General features: G+C 48.4%; 1 long non-coding RNA gene across 23 annotated transcripts in view; it reads right to left on the bottom strand.

The window, feature by feature from the left end:
• Positions 1–19,446: 19,446 nt before the first annotated feature.
• The window catches only part of LOC133757518 (uncharacterized), a 261,209-nt gene continuing 257,287 nt past the window's right edge, over positions 19,447–23,368 (bottom strand). For 15 of the 23 annotated variants that reach the window (XR_009865669.1, XR_009865676.1, XR_009865683.1 and 12 more), the window contains one exon: positions 19,448–23,223. This is a non-coding gene — a long non-coding RNA (uncharacterized LOC133757518). Of the gene's footprint in view, positions 23,224–23,368 lie in introns of all 23 variants that reach the window. The other 8 variants (XR_009865670.1, XR_009865679.1, XR_009865665.1 and 5 more) reach the window with 2 other exon arrangements.

Genomic DNA, 23,368 nt, shown 5'->3' on the forward strand with positions numbered 1-23,368 from the left:
ATATGAGAAGCATTCTGTTCCCCAAGGCAGGCTTCTGTGCCTCCCTCCTGTGCCCCTGCACAACGTCTGCTGCTCACAGAGGCACTGCCCACCTGATCTGCCTTGTAGTCAAGCACCCCTCCCTCCATTTCCAAAGCCCCTGGCACTGTTCTTTGTGACACTTTAACCCAGGCCTTCTCCTCCTAGAGATGGGAAGGCACTGGCCAGAGCCCGGGTGTGACAGAGAACCTGGGGCTCGGGGGTAGGAGCTAGCTGCTTGTGCAGCACTCCAGCCTGTCCCCATTACCACGCCTCCACAATCCAACTGCTTATTGGAGAGTCAGGGTGGGAGGTGAGGGAGACAGGGCTAGCCTGGGAACTGCAGTGGAAAGCACCATGGTAGACTCAGTGACAAAGAGCCAGGACAGGGAATGGCAGAGGAAACACGGCTCGACTGAGAGCCTGAGTCGGGGGACAGCTGGAGAAGCAGGAGAGAGCAGAGCCTCTGGCAACAGTGGACGCATCCCATTCAGACGGGATGACCCAATAATCCTCCCAACAAACATCGACAGAGTGCTTACGGGACAGTGGGGCCAGAATCTACATGTGTGAGTCTGGGGTGGCAGGGGGCTTGCTGGACCCCTCCACCTTCACTCATTGCTGGGGCAATTGTCTGGTTGGGGCTTAAGGGCCTGGGTGCCTGTAACCCTGTCCTCTGGAGGGAAAGAAGAAGGTGAGCTGATACCAAAGGGGCAGCCAGATAGCGGCCCACCCATCACTCGGCTGGCACAGCAGACAGGGAGCCCCCCAGGCTGCCTTCCAGGAAGCTCTTGTTCACCAGCTTGGAAGCCAGGGTTCTCAGAGGCCTGACCCTCAAAGAAAGACACAACATGTCACAGAGATCCTTGATGATCTCATACCCAAACTATAATAAAGACAAAGAATCCATTTTATTATTAAACACACACACACACACACACGTGCACGTGCGTGACACTGTGCTTTGAGCACCTGCCGTGTTACCTTATTTAGTCTTCACCACAGAAGAGCGTGATAGATATCACTGTGGCCATTTCATGGGTTGAAAAATTGAGTCCAAGTGAGAATAACTAAGGTGTCTAAGGTTGTTACGACAGGAGAATGAATCCAAAACCTATGCACTCCAAGCCCCACAACCCAGGGGGTCCCCTCCTGCACCCCATTGGCATTCTATTCTACATCACTACAAAGTAAGCTGTACCTGATGGGCCATCCTTTTAACCTTGACTTAGCTCCTGTGCCTATCCCTGACCTTACGCTTGCTGCAGGACACAGGGTCAACCCTTAACGCCAATTAAGGCCAATAATTGGCAGGTGGATTGAGTTTCTTTTTTCACAGAAACGAAAGTAACACCTCTTGCACATGAGAGTTGGAGAGCACAGAGAAGTCAATTCTGACCATGCTAAGAACCACCACCCCCCCCCCGATATCTTAGAAAAGGCATCGGGAATACAAACCTCAAGTTCACTCACTGGCTTCCGATTTGTAACTGCCCACAGCACCTGCCAACGGAAGAAAAGCAGATCTGTGACGGCCTTCAGACATGGCCACCTTGACGTTCAGATGGCATGTGCCTTAGGCGTCACAGCCCCTACGTCTGCAGCACGGCTATTCCACACCATCACTGCAGCAGAGTGTCCGGAGAGCAGCCACAGGCAGCCAGTCCAGGAACGGGCATAGCCGTGTCCAATAAAACCTTGTTTACAGAAACAGGCTGTGGGCTCCAGTTTGCTGATTTCTGGTTTAGAACAGCCAAAGCAATAGGACTAATTAACGGGAATCTGCTGTGTGCCAGGAACTCCACATAATGCAATCTCCTTTCCTGAATGGGGGTCTGCTGAGTGCTGGCCTCAGGCCGAGCACTGTTCTAGGCACAGGAGATTCTGTGCAGAAAAAGACAAAACCTTGCTCCCCTGCAGTTTCCCCGGGCAGGGAACCCTGCCAACCCCTTCCCCAGGAGAGAGCCTCACCTCTCTTCTTCAGATAAACAGAAGAGGCACAGGAAGGGACCCTCCCCTCCACCCCAAGCTTGCAAGGGGCAGAGCTGAGTGTCCAGACCAGATCCTAAAGTCTTGGTTCCTCACAAGACTCCTTGCCATCCCTCAAATCAGAGGCAAGACCACCATGCAACCTGCCAAATGGTTGCCATGGCACCCCTGGCCTAGCGCTGGCCAGAGCTTCAACACCCCCGGGCAAGAGCAGACACAGTAGAAATCTGGGTCTGATAAATCCAAGAGAAGTGGCTGTCCAGGGCAGCCAGTGCAGGGTGGGGACACCCTGTCTATGTCAGGACCCTAACACCCAGAGGACAGCAGGGCTCCCAGTCTGCAGCAGGGAGGTGAGGCTGACCAACACCTCTGCTGTTGGAAGGGGTCTGTCTGCCATCTCTATCTTCATGGTTTTGTGTAGCTTGGACCCTGAAATCAAAGAGCTCAAGAACAAAGTCTCCACCAGTGCCTACTCGATGCTGGCACTCCACGAACATTTTACCCACATGCAGTGGGGTGGGTACACATCTTGCCACTGTTTCATAGACTAGGGGTCCACAGGTTTTTTTTGTCAAGGGCCTGGAAGTAATTAGCTTGGTTTTGCAGGCCATGCCATTTGTGTGGTAAGAGCTCAGTTGGCCATTATCAAATAGAAATTCAGTACATCCCAGCTATAGCTGAAACACACAACACATCAGAAAGGAAGGAGCATAGCTGTGTGTCAATAAAACTTTACTCATAAACACTGAAGTGTGAATTTCCTATTATTTTTATGTTATGAAATATACTTATGATTTTTTTCAATTTAAAAATGTCAATGTTTACCATTGCATTAAATTCACACTTACATTTAAAAACTTGACATTTAACATGTGAAAACATTTTAAACATGTAAAAACCATTCTTAGTTTGCAGCCTGTACAAAAACAGGCAGGGGTTGCATTAGCTCGTTGGCCACAGCTTGTAGACCCCGTGTTGCAGACCTCACCGCTGCTGAACTCCCCGACCCAGGAGTCACCCCTGAGCCTCATCTGCAGTGTGCATCCCCAGAGGCTGTAAAGATGGTGGCAGAGCTCATCTGTTTCCGACAACTTCAAGAACAGTAAGAGCCTTCATTCACTCAATCATTGTATTCCCTGGCCCTTTAAAATGTTCAGAACTCAGGCAGGCACTTGGCAAAGCAATCAGCTGCTGTAACCCATATCAGAGAACCTGGGCTTACGTCCCAGCTCCATTCCTATTCCATCTTCCTGCTAATGCAGACTTAAGGAGGCAGCAGGAGATAACACAAGAGCTTGAGTCCCTGCCACCCATGTGGGAGCCCTGGCTTGAGTTTCTAGCTCCCAGCTTTGGCTCCAGCCCAGCCCCAACCTGTGCAGGCCTTTTGGGAGGGGAGGGTGAATCAGTGGACAGGAACACTCTGTCTCTCTATCTCCCTCGCTCAAATAAAAAATAGAAGCAAAATAAAATATGAAGGACTTTGAGGTAGGAGGTGCTTCTGCAAAGGAGGCTCTTCTAAGCCTCTTGGTAACTCTCAGAAGGGGTGGAGGGGTGGCTTTTTACAATGCTCATCCAACTTTACAGATGAGAAAACAGAGGTGTGGAGCTGAGCCTCTTTTCCTTGAGGCACATGGGAGCAAATAACTAAAATACAGACAGCAGAATGGTTAAAAAAGACAGAAATCTTTCCTCCGCCTTGCGGCGCCGGCACACCAGGTTCTAGTCCCGGTCGGGGCACCGGATTCTGTCCCGGTTGCCCCTCTTCCAGGCCAGCTCTCTGCTGTGGATATGGAGTGCAGTGGAGGATGGCCCAAGTCCTTGGGCCCTGCACCCCATGGGAGACCAGGATAAGCCCCTGGCTCCTGCCATCGGATCAGCGCGGTGTGCCGGCTGCAGCGCGCCAACCACGGCTGCCATTGGAGGGTGAACCAACGGCAAAAGGAAGACCTTTCTCTCTGTCTCTCTCTCTCTCTCACTGTCCACTCTGCCTGTCAAAAATTAAAAAAAAAAGACAGAAATCTTACAGCTGAAAACCTATGGATGCTATTCCAAGTAGGTCAACAGGCAAAGCTCAGTGCAGGAGGCCCTGGGGCAGGGTGAGGAGGGAGAGCAGCATTTTGACTACCAGAGAGGAGACCACCCTGGGCAGCGACAAACAGCAAGAATAGAGAAGACAAAGTCCCAGAGAGTAGGATGGAGGCTGTGCAGAGGGCAAGGAGCAACCAGCCAGGCAAAAGCTGCTACAGAAACCCTGGGTGGTAGGCTGGGCCAGAGGCACCTGCTGCGGGGGAGCAGAGAGGGCTTACGGGACTAGGGACACCGAGGGCCATCTGCTCTGAGGTGACAATCATGCCAGGGCCAGTGTGCTGGCAGCACAAGACTGAGGGATTTCAGAAGGCGCTGGAAGGGAAGGAGGAATAGGGAGTAGAAGGGAGCGCAGCCAGCCTGAGGCCCCTGCTCTGGGTTCTGGGAGGGCTAGGAGGGCCCGCACTCTGATCCTAACTGGTGAGATCGAGGGAGAGGTGCTGCTAGCAGGCACGAAGCTCCTGCAGATGTTGGGCTGGAGGAAGAGGAGACTTCAACCCCTCGCATATTCTGATCCACACAGCTTTAGTAGGGCACCTTATAACAGTGCCACTGGATAAGGGAAAACAGACCGAGAGGCCAAAGCCTCCACTGGGATCACACATTGAGCTTCCTTGTGACTGCTACTAAGGACGACTCATAGGTGCTGAGGGTTGGTGGTGTGCCTGGCACTGTGCTAAGTTCTGTTCATGGATGCCCCTTTCCCTCCTCCCAGCTTTATGGAGAATCCTCATGTTGTGTCTGTGGATCTGTAAGCATGAATACTCATGCATATTATTAATAATACATGCTATGTTAATTCTATCCCAGTACAATATTCTGTGCTATACTGATCGAGAACTTTAAGGGTAGACCAGTTGTTCGACGCCCACACTTCAGAAACATCTAGGATTTGTCTCAGGCTGCTGGAGGCTGCAGCTTGTTTTTCCAACACTTTCACATCTTCCAATATGCCCCAAGAACACAGAACTAGCAGGAAAGAGAAGGAGATGAAGGCAAGGAGGACTGTCTTGGAGACACAGCAGTCCCATTATCTCCCCAGATGAGAAAATAAAAGGCGTGTCAGGGGAGGAGCAGGTGGGTGAGCCTGCTGGGTGACACCGCTGGGAAGAGGAATCTCAGCAAAGGTCACGCTTCTCCGGGGTGAGAGAGCAGGCCAAGGAGTAAGGGCTCTCTCAGCCTCGGTGCACAGGCATAGCAGGCAGCAGAGGCAGGGCTGGCTGCAGCCCAGCGGGCAGAGTTGTATAAGAACCACAGCCCTGCCAGGTCACTGCGGAACACCAGGGCAGCCTTCGGACCAGAAAAACAAACTCAGGAACGCCTGCCAGACAGGGACAGTCCAAGGAGTAAACAGAAGAGCAATCACACCCCAGGGACCCCGCAACGCTCCTCCCTGTCCTGCTGGGCTCGTCATCATCCCAGTAACTGACAATGACGGAGCACTGACGTGGGAGCCACGTGTGCCCAGAGCTTGCCACACATCGTCTCTTTGATCACCAAGACGCGTGTGTGCGGCAGTGAATGGGAAAACTTCTAATGTTCCACAGCACAGTAGGTTAACTACGGTTGACAATTAATTGAATATTTAGCAATAGCTTGTAGGAAGGACTCAGCATGTTCCCGGCACAAAGCAATGTGAAGTTTCTGAGACTACGAGCGCACCAGTGACCCTGAGCTGGTCCTTCCACAATGTATACCTGCACTGGATATTCCAGCACACCCCATGAATAGGCTGCTATTCTGTGTCAGTGAATTGTTTTATTTGTTAAAACTGTTTATTTATATTCTTCTGCTTGAAAGGCAGAGTGAAAGAGATAGAGAGATATCCTCTGTCTGCTGGTTTACCCCACAAATGCCCATAATAACCAAAGCAAGGTGGAGCTAAACCCAGGACCCAAGAACCCTATCTGGGTCTCCCATGTGGTTGGCAGGGACCCAAGCAGGAAGCTGGATTGGAAGTGGAGCAGCCAAGACTCAAACAGGCACTCTGATAGGGAATGGGGGTGTCCCAGGTGGTAGCTTAGCCCACTGCACCACAATGTCCACTCCTAAATTTTTTTTAAAGATTTTTTAAAGATTTACTTATTTATCTGAAAGGCAGAGTTACAGAGAGGCAGAGAGAGAGAGGATATCTCCCACCCGCTGGTTCACTCCCCAAACGGCCCCAGTGGCTGGATCTGGGCCAGGCTGAAGCCAGAAGCCAGGAGCTTTTTCCAGGTCTCCCACGTGGGTACAGGTGCCCAAGCACTTGGGCCATCTTCTCTGCCTTCCCAGGCACATTAGCGGGGAGCTGGATTCGGAGGTGGAGTAGCCGGGATTTGAATCGTCCCCCATAAGTAATACTGGCACTGCATGCAGTGGCTTTACCCCCACTACACCACAGCACCGGCCCCCAATTTTTAAATATTAAAATAACAAAAAGAAAAGTCAGGGGGAAGAGTGTAAAATGATTCCCATTTTACAGATGTAGAAGTTGAGGATCAGCAAGTTACCTTGGATCATCGAGCTTTTCAATTGTGGAGCTGGAACTGGAACCAAGGCCACCTGGCTCCACAAAGCCACATCCATGATCACCGTGCTACAGGTAGGCACCTGGAAAAACAAAGCTCTCAGGGCCTGGGATTGTGTGGCTCTTAGCGCCACCACTTCGAGCAGGTGACCTTGGACTGACTCGCTCTATATCCATTGTCACACGGGTAAAATCAGACCTCCAGCTTCTAGGGTGGTAATGAGCCCAGGGTGGACAAGCAAAGTGGTGGCCTGCAGTTATTTGATAGCCGTGTCTGACATCTCAGGGCTCACAGTCTCCGCCACCTTGCAAAGTAAGACATGGGCTTCTCCTCAGCTCCCATGAAAAGTCACCCATCCTCCTGGGTTGCAATCTGTTTTGTGAACTCCCAAGAAGGGTTCCCAGCCTGCCAGGGGAGCCCCCAGCTCCTCGCCATGCTTCTGAAGAAACACACTGATGATCCAGCCGAGGCCTTTCTCTACCCTCCCTACTCTTTAACCCCTCTTCCCTTTCAGTTGCAATCCATTGTGCTCCACAGGGAGAACAAGTGAAATTAAAAAGGCAGACAATTTAACCATGCCAATGCTTCTACAAAGCTGCCTCAAAACGTTCCTGGACAATGGAATTTAAATTTATTATGGCACAAACTTTTTTTTTAAAATCCATGCATAAGTGGGGTCTTCATAAAAGCTCATGAAAAAATGCACAATGAAAATACTATGCATGGATTTCAAAAAGATTTTGTACCAAAGTCAACATCCTTTAACTCTGTTTGTCATGAACTTCGTGAAGTGCCTTCATATCTCTGGAAGTCGGGGCATACAATACGGTCTGCTGAGCAAAGAAACAAGCCATAAGCTCACCAGAGCAGTCAAAGGCAATTTTTTGTTTTTTTGGTTTTTTTTTTAAAGGCAGATTTACAGAGAAGCAGAGGAATAGACAGAGAGAGAGATCTTCAATCCGCTGGTTCACTCCCTTGATAGCAGCAACAGCTGGAGCTGGACCAATCTGAAGCCAGGAGCCAGGAGCTTCTTTAGGTCTCCCACACAGGTGCAGGAGCCCAAGCACTTGGGCCATCTTCTACTGCTTTCCCAGGCCATAGAAGAAACTGGATTGGAAGAGGAGCAACCAGGACTTGAACCAGCGCCCATATGGGATGCTGGCACTGCAGGCAGCAGCTTTCCCCATTAAGCCACAGCACCGGCCCCCAAAGGCAGTTTTTTATAGAGTTACTTAAGCTATGTGAAAGCAAGACCTCCAGTCAGGCCCCCTTTGAGGTCACCAGTTCCAAAAATATGGAATTACAAAATGCAGGAAAGACATTTCCCCCATGGAGCTCTCTCCACTACCCATAAACCTCCAGGTCTCTGTCTCCCCTAGCCTGGAGCATGGGGCTCACATGTAGAACTGTGTTTCCATGTAATTGGTTTCCTTTGCAATCCTGAGTACTTTTATTATATCCACATTAAAAGGATTATTCTAAAAAAGCACTCAGTTTGCCAGAATGGTCAATGGCATTTTATAAAACTTGCCAAAACTCTCTTGTCCTGAGGGCCAGACCCCTAAGAACTCGCATTTTCCTGGCCCTTTAGGACCACATCTTCCGAAGGTTTCTAACAGGCTGACAGATTGGACCACATTGTCTCCCCCTTTCAGCCTCCCTAGAAATCCTCAGCAGATGTGAGCATCGGAGAAAGAGTGGGAAACGAAGCAAGCATGACCCTCTTCTAGTTTTCCAGTGACTACCATCTACTGTGCTATGGATAATGTCATTTTTAATTACCAGTACTCTCTCTGTGACCTACAAGCTCTTGGAGAGCAGGGGCAATGTAGAACCCTTGAATTCTAGTGTTTGGAACTGCAACAAGGAAGAACATTTGTGTCCCCCTCAAACGCATGTGATGCTCTTAGGAGGTGAGGCCCTTGGCAGGTGACTAAGTCCTGAAGGTGCAGCCCTTTTGAATGGGATCAGTCTCCTATGAAAGAGGACCCAGAGAGCTCCTCTGCAGTTCTTCCCTGTGAGAACACAGCAAGAAGTCACCGCCTATGAAGCAGAAATTCGGCCTTTACCAGATCCTCAATCTGCCTTGACCTTGCACTTCCCAAACCTCTGAAGCATGAGAACTAAATTTCCGTTGCCTATAAACCTCGAGTCTATGGGATCCTGGAGTGGCAGCACCGAGGGCTATGACAGCAGGGCTCTGGTGAGTGCTGGCTGAATGCAGGGAGAGAAGAGAAAGCATCTGACCACACAGAGCTTCCTTCCTCGTTCCCATGGGTAAACATCTCCCTCCCTCAAGTAAACCCCCAGAGACCTTCTCTTGGCCTCAGTGGTCTGCTTGGAGTTCTTGGTCTTTCCTTTTTTGGGGGCCACATGGAGGACAAGTCGTTGCCAGCTGGGGTCAGGGCCTGGCTGTGCCTTCTCACCCACGTGGATGTTTTCCTGCTCTCTTGGACGCACCACAGAGGGAACACTAGGCTCCATCCAGAAACCGCCAGTCTACACAGCCACCAACCTGCCTCTGGCTTGCGGGCGTATTTGGAGGTCACGGCAATAAATGATAGGGGAAGCTTTGCTTCAACAGTGACTCTGAACCAGGCCAAGTACTGGGCCATGCACACTGATGCTGATGGGACACCCCCTCCCCAGACTGGGGAAGACATTCACCACAACAGACCAGAGGCTGGGCCAGAAAATAAATCTCAATCACAGTCAAAGAGCGGAACTCGTACATGGCAACTTCCCTGAGGGCGGTGGACGTGGAGTGGAAGTTAACAACAGTGGATCTATCTGTAGAGGAAACCCCAGGATTTGGAAATGAGGAATCTTGCTCAGTGTTTGCCTTTAATAATGGTAGCTCCAGCCTTCAACCCCTGCCCCGACAACTTTCTCTGGCTCTGAAGGTGAAGGTCAACCATAGTCCAAGGACAAGCTGCAAGTCCTGAGCCCGCCACTCACTGCGCTTTTGCATAGCGAGCCAGGAGAGCATTCACCTCGGAACTACTCTTAGCCCTTGGCTCTCTCCAGATCTATCTGAGACAGGAAGATCCCTGCCTTGCGGTCAGAATAGGGTCTCACCCCACTCTCCATACTTCCACTGCTGGGGGTCCCCAGGGTGGAGTGAGGCTTGTTTGGTGATGGATCTTGTTCTACTAACTCAGAATGATCTCTGCCAAAAAAAACCCACAAAACTCCATATTAGTTTTGTTCAAGGAACTTGACAATTGTGTCTTTAGGAAAAAACAAGGGAGTGCATGAATGGCTGCTTCCTTCCGCCTGCCCTGCTACAAGGTTCCCGTGACAGCAGAACTGGAGTAACCCAGGCAGAAATCCCAATGCCCAGTCATCCCACGCCAATGGCAGCCATGGCCCTGACGGCGTTCAGATTGAAGAACTGACCCTTGTGTAAGTGTTTGCTTGGGTTTCTTAAGACCAACACTCTGATTCTTTCGGCTCATTACATAAAAGGATAGTTCTGGTATGGATAATCAGCCACCCATAAGAGCAGGAAAGTGAAGGGACCTGTCATTGGCAGACACATGAGATGTGCAAACCACAACAGTAGTGAAACAAGGCTTTTGGAAGCATCTTTTCCCCACAAATTGGGATAGCACAGCCTAGACAGGAAAGAGGGGTCACTAAGACTTCAACTGAAACAAACCTGAAGAAGCCGGTACATAACATCCTCTGACTCCATCAGACAAGGGAACTAAAAGTCAGATGTTTGGGGGCTGGCGCTGTGGAGCAGTGGGTTAACGCCCTGGCCTGAAGCGCAGGCAGCTCATATATGTGCTGGTTCTAGTCCAGGCTGCTCCTCTTCCAACCCAGCTCTCTGCTGTGGCCTGGGAAAGCAGTAGAAGATGGCCCAAGTTCTTGGGCCCCTGCACCCGCCTGGGAGACCCAGAGGAAGCTCCTGGCTCCTAGCTTCAGATCGGCGCAGCTCCTGACTTCGGATCAGTGCAGCTCTGGTCGTTGTGGCCATCTGGGGAGTGAACCATCCAACAGAGGACCTCTCTCTCTGCCTCTCCTCTCTCTGTGTAACTCTTTCAAATAAATAAATAAATGTTTTTGTTTTTTTTTTAAGTCAGATGTTTGGTCACATGCTGGCTATAAGGACCACAGGCAACAGGCTACCTCTCAGTTTCCTCATCTATAAAATGGGTAAGTAAATGAACCTAACTCAGAGGGCTGCTATGAAGACTGCAGGTGATGAGGAATGAGAGACCAAGCAAGTGCCTCACTCAGAATAATTATTCCCAGCATTTACCGTGCAACCTAAGAAATCTGCCCAAGGACACAAGTTGTAATTCACAGAGGCTGGATTCACACTCGGTCTAGTGCCAGCGCCTCAAGACCCTTCCCAGTGAATAGGAAGCACCACCACCACCTCCAGGAGGGTCAGCTAAGCTGCAGGTAGCCAAAGGCACCCGGGAATCACTCCATAAGAACAGGGCCTGGACGCATGTCTGGGTCTTTAAGGTTAAACGTGGAGAGGAGAAGGGCCTCCTTGGTGGATAAGCCATGTTGGCAGAGGCAGGAGGAATGAACAGGAATTCTCTGTTTATGCTAGGCTGACTAGTCAGTGGTTGTGGTAAGAGCCCGGAGCTGCCAGAGTCTCCTATGAACTCATTTCCAGGGCTGTGCAAGCACCATGGTGAGTGCAGCGCTGGGGGACAGAGCACAGGCTCTGGTGGTGTCTGCTCCATGAAGCGGCCATCATTGAGCTGTGTGACTTAGGAGACGCGACCTCGCAGTTTCAGGAGGGAGCCCACCTGTGCCACCTGTGCCACAGCCACAGATTGGGTGGCTGTGCTGACCCCCTGGAGCCCTCCATGTGAAGGCTTAGTAGCAGGGCTGGCACTGTGGCATAGTAGGTTAAGCCGCTGGCTGAGACACGGGCGTCCCATGTGGGAATACCAATGGGAGTCCCAACTGCTCCACTTCTGATCCAGCTCCCTGCTAATGCACCTGGGAAAGCAGCGGAGGACGGCCCAGGTACTTGGGCCCCTACCACCCATGTGGGAAACTCGGATGAAACTCTTGGCTTCAGTCTCCCAGCCCTGGCCATTGCAGCCATTTGGGAAGTGAACCAGCAGATGGAATCTCTCTCTCTCTCTAAATCTGCCTTTCAAATTAAAAAAAAAATTTTTTTAAATCTTAATGGAGAATGGGACTGGCAAGGGGAGAGGGAGGAGGTGGAGGGGTGGGAGGGCAGGTGTGGTGGGAAGAATAACTATATTCCCAAAGTTGTACTTATGAAATTTGTATTCCTTAAAAATAAATTGTTTTTATTATTTAAAAAATTTTTTTTTAATTTAAGACTTAGCAGCAAACCTGCCAGGAGTCTGAGGCTTATGTCTGTGTCCCACTAGACATGGCCCAGGTCTCCTCTGCGGTCCCGCTGCCCACCGCCCAGACCCTTCCTATGCACTCAATGGCATCTGTCAAGGAACGAATTCATGTCCTGAAAAAGGAAAGTTCCAAGAACCAAAGAAAATAGGACTCGGTCCTCTACTGCTTACTAGAGTGGAGTTCCTGCTAAAAACAACTCCTCAAAGCACAGCCAGATTTAGGGATCTGACTTCATCCCTCTTGCAAAATACATTTCTGCTAAATACCAGTGATGCAATGTCATCTGAATCCTAACCATCCGACAGGCGCCCAAAGAAAGCACTTTCTACCCAGACCACAATGATGTTTCCTCTGATCTTTGTGTTTTCTTGTGTAAAGTGAGACAAAAAGCCAGAAAGGTTTTAATATTGAGGCACATTTGCTTTAAGTTCTCCTCTTGTCTACACAAACTGAAATCCTGGTTTTGTGTCTGAGCTTAAGTGGCTATTTTTATCATCTATTCTTCAAATCCAAAATCCTAACATATACCTCTTTTCCAAGTTTTTTAAAAAGATTTATTTATTTATTTGAAAGTCAAGAGTTACACAGAGAGAGGAGAGGCAGAGAGAGAGAGAGAGAGAGAGAGAGAGAGAGAGAGAGAGAGAAGAGAGAGGTCTTCCATCTGATGGTTCACTCCCCAGTTGGCCACAACTGCCAGAGCTGTGCTGATCCGAAACCAGGAGCCAGGTGCATCTTCCGGGTCTCCCACGCAGGTGCAGGGGCTCAAGGACTTGGGCCATCTTCTACTGCTATCCCAGACCATAGCAGAGAGCTGGATTAGAATTGGAGCAGCCGGGTCTCAAACCAGCACCCATATGGGATGCCGGCGTTTCAGGTCAGGGTGTTAACCCACTGCACCACAGCGCTGGCCCCTCCAATTTCAACATCTCCACAACAGGTACGTGTGTTACAGCCAGGAGAATGCAGTAGTGTAACTGCAGGCACTTCTTCCTCAGTGCACACAAATGAATGGAGAGCAGACAACTGGTACATCTTAGTAATGAGGACAAGCAGTATGTTTGGGGACCACCCAGGCTTTCAAACTTGCACTTGCTCTACCCAACAATCATCTAAGTACCACTCCTGACCTGCACATGATAAAATGCAATACCTGTAGTGTCAAGAAATTTTTGCTTCAGATTTCCTAGTATGTAGGAGAAAGAGTTAGGGTGTGGCTCTCATTACTATTGCTGAACACATATTACCACAAAATTTTTTATAAACCAGAGGCCGACTCTGGCACAGTAGGCTAAGCCTCTGCCTGCAGCACCGGAATCCCAAATAGGGGCTGGTTTGGGTCCCAGTTGCTCCTCTTCCAATCCAGCTCTCTGCTATGACCTGGAAAAGCAGTAGAAGAAAAGTGTTTGGGTCCCTGCAGCTGCATGGGAGATCTGGAAGAAGCTCCTGGCTCCTGGCTTCGGATTGGCCAAGTTTCTGCCATTGCGGTCATTTGAGGAGTGAACCAGTCGATGGAAGGTCCCTCTCTGTCTCTCCCTCTCTAACTCTACTTCTCAAATAAATAAATAAAATATGTTTTTTAAAAAAAGACTTATAATTTCAAGTCATTCATGATTTTTCAGGCAAGAACTTAGGAGAGCCTTGGCTCAGTGGTTCTCACTTGGTTTTTCCTATGCCCTTGTGGTCAGCTGTCAGCTGGGCTGTGGTCATCTCACAGAAGAAAGGAGCATCAACCATTTGTGATGGCACCAGACAGCTGTCAGGCAGTGGAGGCTGCAGACCACAGCACCCATCAGCAGCCCCGTCATCCTGATGGTCTCAGTGCTTCCCTCAGAATATGCATCCCAGGAAAACCAGGCAAGGGGAAAGCAGATCCATGCTTCAATAGGAAGAACAGCAGGGAAAAGCCATTTTATTCTCATAGTAGCACAGAGAGAAATCCAGGTCTGAGGGATGCAAAGACCTTCTATTTGGGATTGCTTGTCTGTTCCCAGGAGCAAAGGGACAGGGTAGAGTTAATGTTATGGGGAAGATTTTTAAACACACGTAGAAGGACTCATCACATCAAATGCAGGTTGGTTTTCCATATATTCATTTTGGGACATTAAATACTTGTCCAGGGTTACTCTCATTCAGAAATTAACTGGAGAATTCCAGAAGTGGTTTCAGGGCAAAGTTAGCAGGTGCACAAGAAACATCAGGTATAGAGCTTTGTCAGACATACCCTATTCCTAACTCAAATTGGTTTTGTTTAAATACTTCATGAGCACCCATAACAGAATGTTCTGGTTTCTGTAGATACCCTAAGGAATAAAACAATACCTCTTTCTTTACTAGGCCTACAACCCATTAAGGAGTGCAAAACTGCAATAGTATCAGCAACTCAACAGTACTATGGATAATGACAGAAATCAGGGGAATGGAATGAGTTTGGGTGGCGGGGCAGAGAAGGCCTCTCTGGGAGCTGACATCTGAGTAGATGCTCGCATGCAGTGAGGAAATGAGCCAGGTAGGTATACAGGGGAAAGAGCACTCCTAAAAAGGGCAGTATGTGTAAAGTCCCCGAGGCCAGCTTGTACTCAGGTACCTACAGCCCACAGCAAGAAGGGGTGAACAAGGAAGAAAGTGCCTGAAAGGGTGGGCTTTGTAGGACGTAGTAGGCTCATGGGAGTTTATCCTCAGTGAGATGGGACTCCACAGGAGTGAGGACTTGGGGCAGAAGAGTCCTGTGATCTGGTTTACAGTTTAACAGATGCCCCTGGCTGCTGAGAGTGAAGAGTGGGGTAGAGAAAGGAAGACTGGTTAGGGGGCTCCTGTAATCACCCAGGCCCTTTTGTCATTGCTGGTAAAGGAAAGACGGAATCAAAGGGCATACACTCTGAACGTTTCTACAGTGGATACACTGGCCATCTGAGCCTTTAACTCCACGAACAAGATGCATTTCCAAAGATTTCACCATTGTCCAAATTCAAGTATTACGTCTACAGAAGTTGGCAATTTGGGGAGTGGAAGGTGAGGGAGACCCAGGCCATACCAGCTCCTGCACACACAGGCTGGGGACTGTGTGCTTAACTGCACAGAAAGGGTAGAGATGCAGGCGTTCAGCCCTTTCTTCCCACCCTCATGCTCTGGCAAGAAAGATGCAGGGAGATTCAGAAGAAGTCAGTAGCTGGCTGGAAAGACCCTCTCAAAATGGAGCTCAAGCACATTCTAGTAGCTTCTAGAGAGACTACCAGGAGAGACCCAGGCCCATTTGCATGGGCAAGTTTGGGTATTTTGGTGGGTCACTTGGTGACACGAGTTGGTAGTCACAGCCCCTCCTTCTTTGCAAGCCCACGTTCTCTACAGGGCCTTTTCTGTCAAAAGGAAACCACCCCTGTGGCTGCTTTCAGACAGGCTTACGGGGGAGCTTCATGCTCCATGAGTCTTGGTAGTGAAAGGATTAACTTCTGCTTAAATATCACAAGTGTCTCAAAGTTGGGACCCGAGGTGCACACCCAAGCCCCCAAAAGTGACTTCTCTTTTAATTTCATTTTGACAAGTGCATCTACAGCCACTTACTGGATGTCAGGCAATTTTCTAATCATTTAATAAAATATGGAGTCATTTAATGATCCTGATAACCATATTGGTATGATTACTACCATTCTTTCAATTTCAAAATGCATTTATTGAGCATTTTACAAATGAAGAAAGTGAGTCAGTTAGTTACTCTGTGACTCACTTTCTTCAAGGTCACACAGCAAAGCCAAGATCAGAATCGAGGCACTCTGGCTCCAGAATTTTCTCAACATAATTGGAATTACTTTAAAGTTTATTTATTTGGGGCTGGCACTGTCATGCAGGGGGTTAACCCACTGCCTGTGGTGTGAGGCCAGGTTCCAGACCCAGCAATTCCACTTCCAGTCCAGCCCCTTGCTTGGTGCCTGGGAAAGCAGCAGATGATGGCTCAAGTACCTGGGCCTCTGCCGTTCACATGGAGACCTGTATGGAGTGCCAGGCTCCTGGCTTCAGCCTGGCCCAAATCTGGCTGTTTCAGCCATTTGGGGACTCAACCAATGGACAGAAGCATGCTGTCTCTCCCCCCAAACACCCCCCCCCCCCGCCACTCACTCGCTCTCTCTCTCTGCCACCCCCCGTAACTGTTCCTTTAAAATAAATATTTTTAAAAGCTTATTTATTTATTTTTATTCACTCACACACACACACACACAGATTCCATCCACTAGTTTATCCCTCAACTGCCCACAATAGCCAGAGCTGGGACAGGCTAAAGTCAGGAGCTAAGAACTTCATTTGGGCCTTCCACATGGGTGGCAGGGGCTTAGGTACTTGAAGCATCATATGCTGCCTCCCATGGTGTGCATTAGCAGGAAGTTGGATTGGAAGTAGAACCAGGACTTGATCCCAGGCACTCCAGTATGAGATGTGAGTAACCCTGGTGGTGGCTAAATCCATGGTGTCACAATGCCCATCCCCAACTCTAGAATTTGGGCTTTTGGGCACCATGCTAAGCTACCCAGACCGGTGCTTTGTTGGAAATCTGTACACCTTTAGAAATATTTCCAGCTGCAAGTAAAGAACAACCCAGTTTGGGGTGGCTTCCAACAAAGAGGATTGCTTCCCGTAGCGAGAAGTCTGGAGGGAGTCTGCTGTCTTGCATTGATAGGAATGAGGCAGCTCACCAGTGCTGTCAAAGATCCACCTCTTTCAGGCCGGCACCGCGGCTCAGTAGGCTAATCCTCCGCCTTGCGGCGCCAGCACACCGGGTTCTAGTCCTGGTAGGGGCACCGATCCTGTCCCGGTTGCCCCTCTTCCAGGCCAGCTCTCTGCTGTGGCCCGGGAGTGCAGTGGAGGATGGCCCAAGTGCTTGGGCCCTGCACCCCATGGGAGACCAGGATAAGCACCTGGCTCCTGCCATCAGAACAGAGCAGTGCGCCGGCCGCAGCGCGCTTACCGCGGCGGCCATTGGAGGGTGAACCAATGGCAAAAAGGAAGACCTTTCTCTCTGTCTCCCTCTACTGTCCACTCTGCCTGTCCCAAAAAAAAAAAAAAAAAAAAAAAGAGATCCACCTCTTTGTTCTTTTCCCTACTGGTCTCCATCTGTTGGCTCATCTCATGCTTACAAGATGGCTGCTACAATTCAGATATCATAAATGCCAATCGACACAACTTGTACCCCGTAAATCTGTGCCATTATTGTGTCAATCAATTAAATGAAACTAGGAAAAATGTACCAGAAAACTCTTGAACTCAATACTCAAACAATCCAATTTTAAAAATGAGCAAAAGACCTAAAAAGAAGATAGGCAGATCACAAATAAAGTTAATGTATGAAGAGATGCTCCACATGTCATCAGGAAAATGCAAACTGAAACAACGAGATGCCAGTCAAACCTATTACAAACGGACAAAATCCAAAACATTAACAACACCCAGTGCTGGTGAGGATTGGTGGGAAAGCGCACGTTAGCTTCATTCATAATTGCAAAAACTTGGAAGCAACCAAGATGCAGGATGTGAATGAGTCAATCAGCTATGGTACAGAAGATTGCCATGTACTGAGACAATGATGATCAGGCCTTGGAACTACTTGGAGGAATCTTAAATGCAGATGACTAAGCGAGAGAAGCCTATATAAAAACCTAACATTGTGTGTGATTCCAACTATGTGACTACCTGGAAAAGACAAAACTATGGAGACTTTAAGCTGTCAGTGGTGGCTGTCAGAGGTTGGGGGGTGGGGGGGATAAACAGATATTGTTTATCCTGGATGATACTGGAATGGTGGCTAATACTAAACATTTATTAACACCCACAGAACCATACGGCACAGGGAGGAGAATCCAATGTGAACTAAGGACTCTAGCCATCATGTGTCAATACTGGCTCATAAATTATGACAACTGTGCCACATTCATGCAAGGGGCTAATCACAGGTAACATGAGGGAATGGAGAGGGAGCAAGGCGGAACTCTACTTTTAACTTTGCTTTTTTATAAACCTGCAACAGCTCAAAAAATTAGTCTATTAATTAAATACATATATACAGCTTAACAACATTCATACTCACTGATTCAATGTTTCCATTAAACAAGATTCTTTTGAGATAAGGGAACATACTAGAAGGAAAACTTTATTTACAGAAGATGAAAAAATCAGCATCCTATAGTTAGTTCCTTACTAAAAGCCACAGAGACAAAAGCAGATTTCAAAGTGGGATTTGAAAAGCTTGTGGAGGAACACATACAATGCTGGCGGAAACACACAATGGAGAAAAGGCAATAATCACCTTAAGGTAACAACTATGTGAAAGAAAAGAACTGTATAAAGTGACACAAGTGGACTATAGCACATCCTTAATGACAGATTGCTCTTATGTTACCAACAGTCATGAGATCATGGATAACTTTTTAATTCTTTCTTCTAATGTGCTTTCTATACCTTCAGTTGGCTTCTGCCTCTGTGGATTCAACCATCTTGGATTGAAAATATTTTAAAAAGAAATTGCACCTGTATGGAACATGCACAGACTTGTCCCCTTGTCATTACTCCCTAAACAAAACAGCACAGCAACCACTTAAAAAGCCATTACATTATATTAGGTATTTTAAGTAATGAGGCAATGATTTAAAGTACACAGAAGGACTGCAGAGGTTATATGCAAATACTGCATCATTTTATATAAGGTACTGCAGCATCCACTGACTTTGAGATCTTTGGGGTGACATAGTACCAAGCCGCCATGGACATTGAGGGATGACAGTATATATATAAAAGATCTACTGATCCCATAGTGAGGGGAGAAAAGACAAGAGTAAGGGGAGAAGCTGGACAGCTAACAAGCCTTGCACCCCATCTGCCTCCTCCATCACCATTTCCTGGGAGCTTACTGCAAGGAGGTCTCTGTCCTCAGTTCTTTAAGGTCCAACTCCTTTGGGGTAACTCACTCAGGGTTGCAAAGCCTGATGATACGGGGATGTTTAGGGGCAACCAGAGCATTTGCCCCCTAAAGCAGTGTCGTCACCAGAGGAGCTTGGAGCATACAAAGATAAAAAGGCAGACAGAAACTCAAAGAGCAGGTGAGCAGGCTGAGAATCTACTCACTCCCTTTACCCACCCACCAAGCAGTTATTTATGGCCTCTTTACAAAAGGATAAGCACTGGAGATACACACGTGAATTAATGAAATATCTAGCCTTTAGGAACTCTGGGGCTGGCACTGTGGGTAAAGCGATGCCGGCATCCCGCGTGGGCACTAGTTCAAGTCCCTACACTGCCTGCTAATGTGCCTAGGAAAAGCAATGAAAAATGGCTCAAGTGCTTAGACCCTTGCACCCAAGTGGGAGACCCAGAAGCTGCTCCTGGCTTCTGGCTTAGGTCTGGCCAGTGGCCATTTGAGGAGTGAACCAGCGAATGGAAGATCTTTCTCTCTCCCTCTCTCTCCTTCTCTGTAACACTTTCAAATAAATCTTTAAAAAAAAAAAAAAAAAAGAAAGAAAGAACCCTCAGTGTAGTCTCCCCAGAATGGAAAGTTATGCTAACTGGAGAAGAGGCCAGGATGACAGGTGTGAACCAGACTCTGCCATCAGCCCTGGACGTCATTACCTTCTGCCCCCTCCACTGTGCTGCACCTGGAGGGCAGGAAGCATCCACAACCCTCTGTTGCCCGTGCTTCTGCAGTTAAGCTGACTTGGGGTCAGGGAATTCGGTTCTCATGCTGCCCCTGCCCAGCCCCACAAGATCAAGCATTCAGATCAAGTGCCTGTGAATCACAAGTCAGGCTGACTCACTGCTTGAAGTCTGCACACTGAATGAGAACAGTGCTGACGGCTTGGAGGAGGATCAAATACCAGGAGACAATGCAACCTACCTTGCCCCAATCCGCCACAAACCTGATTCGCAAGCATCTTAGAAAAATGAAGAATGCAGTTGCTAAAACCTTTGCCGTGAGCGAGGGGGTGAGGTCGGTGAGTGGAACAACTCACCATTCTTTTTGCTTTCTAACTCATTTACCATGTATACCTCGTCATTCATATTCTTTCTACTCCCTATGCTGTTTTTATTTTGGTTAATGTGAACCATACCCACTATGGACTTGGGGAAGCTCAGTTAGATTCAGAACCTATAAAATCAGGCTTTTTTTTCCCATAGAGGGAAGGGAGGAAAGAGGTAAAGAACCTGCTGTGGAGTGGCTGTTTTATCTCATGAAGACCCAGCAGGGCAGGAAGTGGAGGCTGCTGGGGGAGGTTAAGCCACTTGCCCCAAGGAGCTCAGCCACTGAACAGGACCAGAGACTCTTGGCTGGCCCCATTCCCGTACAAAGGTACTCAACTGGGAAACCCTTCTTAACCAAAGGGGTCTACAGGAACAGAAGCCCACCGAAAACAAAGTGTGAGGTCCAGGAAAGCCAAACCCACCAAGACCGGCAAGCCAAGGCTCCCACAGACCTTTCACAACCATTAACTCTGACCTTTCACGAGCAGAATCTTGCTGGGTCTCCAGACCAATGTGTGATGCTAAACCCAGGGGCTAGAACTCACAGCACATGGGAAATCCTGAGACCCTCAGGAAACCACTGGCATCTGAATCAGGTCCTGTGACCCTTGTGGCCCTGAGCCCCACAGCAGGGGAATACCCTTTGTCATCACCTCAACCCTGCCACACAGCCCCACAACTCAGGGGAGAAAATGCCACCTTTGAATCATTGCTGCTCAGGACTCTCTGGAAGGCTCAGCCTGTGTCACCAGGGCCACGGGAGGTGCACAATGCAGCCATGAAACACAATTTCATGGGGTTTGGTGGTCCCTAAGAATGCCTCATCAACACATGAATCAACTCACAAGACAACCTGTCTGTAGCAGACAAGGCTCAGAAACAGCAGGTGAAACACACACGATGGTGTGGTTCAGACTTTTTGTTGTTGTTGTTATTTTCATGAATACCTGGCTCATGTGGAATCATGCTGTCAATAGAGGGAAACCCAGAGAAGGTTCTGTGACCTGCCCAAGAACACACAGCTGGAATTAGACAAACCTGGAAGTGGGAATCAAGGATCCATAATCTCTTTACCCAATGCCATGCTGTTCAGAACAAAAAGATCAAGCAAAACAAAACACTCATTTAAACTGAATGGCAAAGCAACAGGAAATGGGAGTGAAATCCAAAGGTGGGTGACCATGGCTCTTTGTGACATCATCTCAGCCGAGAACTCTGGGCAGCAGCTCTACCAGGAATCGCCTTTCCCACTCCAACAACAGTGGAGGGAGCACTAACAATACCGGCTCTGGATCAAAGCAAGTGACACACTGCAGGCTCTATTATTCAGGGTCTGAAATGAAAGAGGCTCATTGAGTCCATTGTGCAGATGAGAAAAACACAGTCAAGGGACAAGGGATGGTCCATCCAGGGAAACCGTGCAGGCAAAGGCAGGCCTGACGGTAGCCCCACCATCACCCTCCAGTCCTGTGAATCCCCAGAGGGCAGTACAATTCCCCGGATTTCGAGGACAAGGGGATTTAGCCCATCTGCCATTGCTTAGCATTTCACATAATTCTACCTGTTAGCATAATCTCCAACATGGGTAGCTGACTTCGATGAAATGTGGCTACCTAAAGAGAGCAGTGGATGTGCTTAGTTTGTCAGCATCCACATGAGAAGGGATCTGGAAGTATGATGAATGGGAAATCAGAGAACGTGTGCATTTCATCCAAACAAAAGACAGCATACCCACCCAATGCAATAAAATGAGGTAGCAGTCAACAAGGAGGCAGCTAACGTGCATAGCACTCCTGGATTTATTGCTGAGTGGAGGAAGGTAAACTACAAAATACTGTTTATCACAGGTCTGGAAAAGACCATCAAGTGTGTACATGCATGTGTGTGTGTATGTACACATAAATGCATTAGCAAGACTTGCAAGTCAAATGTGTTGCCTAAACAGAGACAGTTGAGTAGACAAGGATATGGGATGGGAACCAAAAGGGACTTCTTTATTATTTGGAAAGTTTATTTTTTTTCAGGTTGAATGTCATAAAATATTAACTACTAAAAAAAATACAGAGAAAATAGAAAAAACTTAGATTGTAATGGTGCATGGTTATTCCTTCCCTATCTGAGGACCTACTATGTGCCAGGCATGGAACAAGGTGAAAAATGCAGCTCCACCAACAATATTTTGTCGTGAGAGAGGTTTATCTGCTTAGTAAGTGCTGCGGCTTGTGGCCCCCAGAAGTTCATGTTAGAAACTCAGTACCCAAAGTCACATGCTGATGGTATTTGGAGGTGAAGCTTTGGGGAGGTGATTAGGTTGAGATGAGGTCATGAGGGTGGGGCCCCCACAAAGGCATCAGTGGCTCCGGAATGAGCCTAAATCAATCCTACTCCCCACAAATGTCCCAGTCTCGGGAATTCTGTTATGGCAGTAGAAAGCATCCCAACTCCATAAGCATGCTGAGGGACATGACAAGTGCTCTGCTCAGAGACGAAAACAGAGCCGAGGCAGAGAACAAAGACAGTGATATCCACATTGCACAGGAGCTGCACCGGCCACAACGGGGTCCCCAGGACATTCCGAGTGATCTGCCACCTTTGCAGACGGGCAAATCTTTCCCGATTGTAATGGAATTTCCATTGCTTTTGATGACAGTTGGAGTTCACGAAGGAACGTCATAGTAGAAAGGACAGCTCACAAACATGGAGCCCCCTCGCACAGCAGTTAGCATTGTTGCTTCTGAAAGGCACGGGAGCATCCACTGTCTTTATCAGTACATATGGCTTACTTGGCTAGCCTAGAAAAGGCCTCCACCAAAACTGCTATTTCGACTTAGGTTTCTAAAAATAACTCAGAAGACTGCAGTATGAGAGGAAGATGGCCACACACAGCTCCAGGGAGGAAAATATAAGCATTTGAGTTGAATTACCTAAGAGCTGAAATTGAGTGCAAATATCTCCTTGTAGCAACTGCTATGTAATTAGCCACCCTAATGGAATCCTTTCAAAACCAAGGCCATTCAACAAGGAAGTTTAATTGAAAATAAAATTTCCAGACTAACTATTCTGTCAAAAACACATTAAATGAAGATAGCTCAGCAGTGACCAAATCGCAGCTACAAAGTATTAAGTGCTATGAGAGAAAGGGCTGTGTAGGGGGAAATGGTGGCAATTTTCTAGGCTCCTTTTTCACAGTTTCATGTGTCTTCTTGTCTCTTGGTTAAAGTCTTCAACTGTCTCTTGATCTTCCTCACCTCTGGGGCTGGCACATCGTACTCTCCTGCAAAGAAGGGACCCAGGATTAAAATCTCAGAGCTAAAGCATGCAAATGCCACCAGCCATCCAACCTGCTCATTCCCCGCACAAGGACACGTTCCACTGTGGAAGACCACATTCACCCTGCACTGGCTCGCACAGGGTGACAG

This window comes from Lepus europaeus, chromosome 4 (assembly GCF_033115175.1).
Source record: "Lepus europaeus isolate LE1 chromosome 4, mLepTim1.pri, whole genome shotgun sequence".
Taxonomy (NCBI): Eukaryota; Metazoa; Chordata; class Mammalia; order Lagomorpha; family Leporidae; genus Lepus; species Lepus europaeus.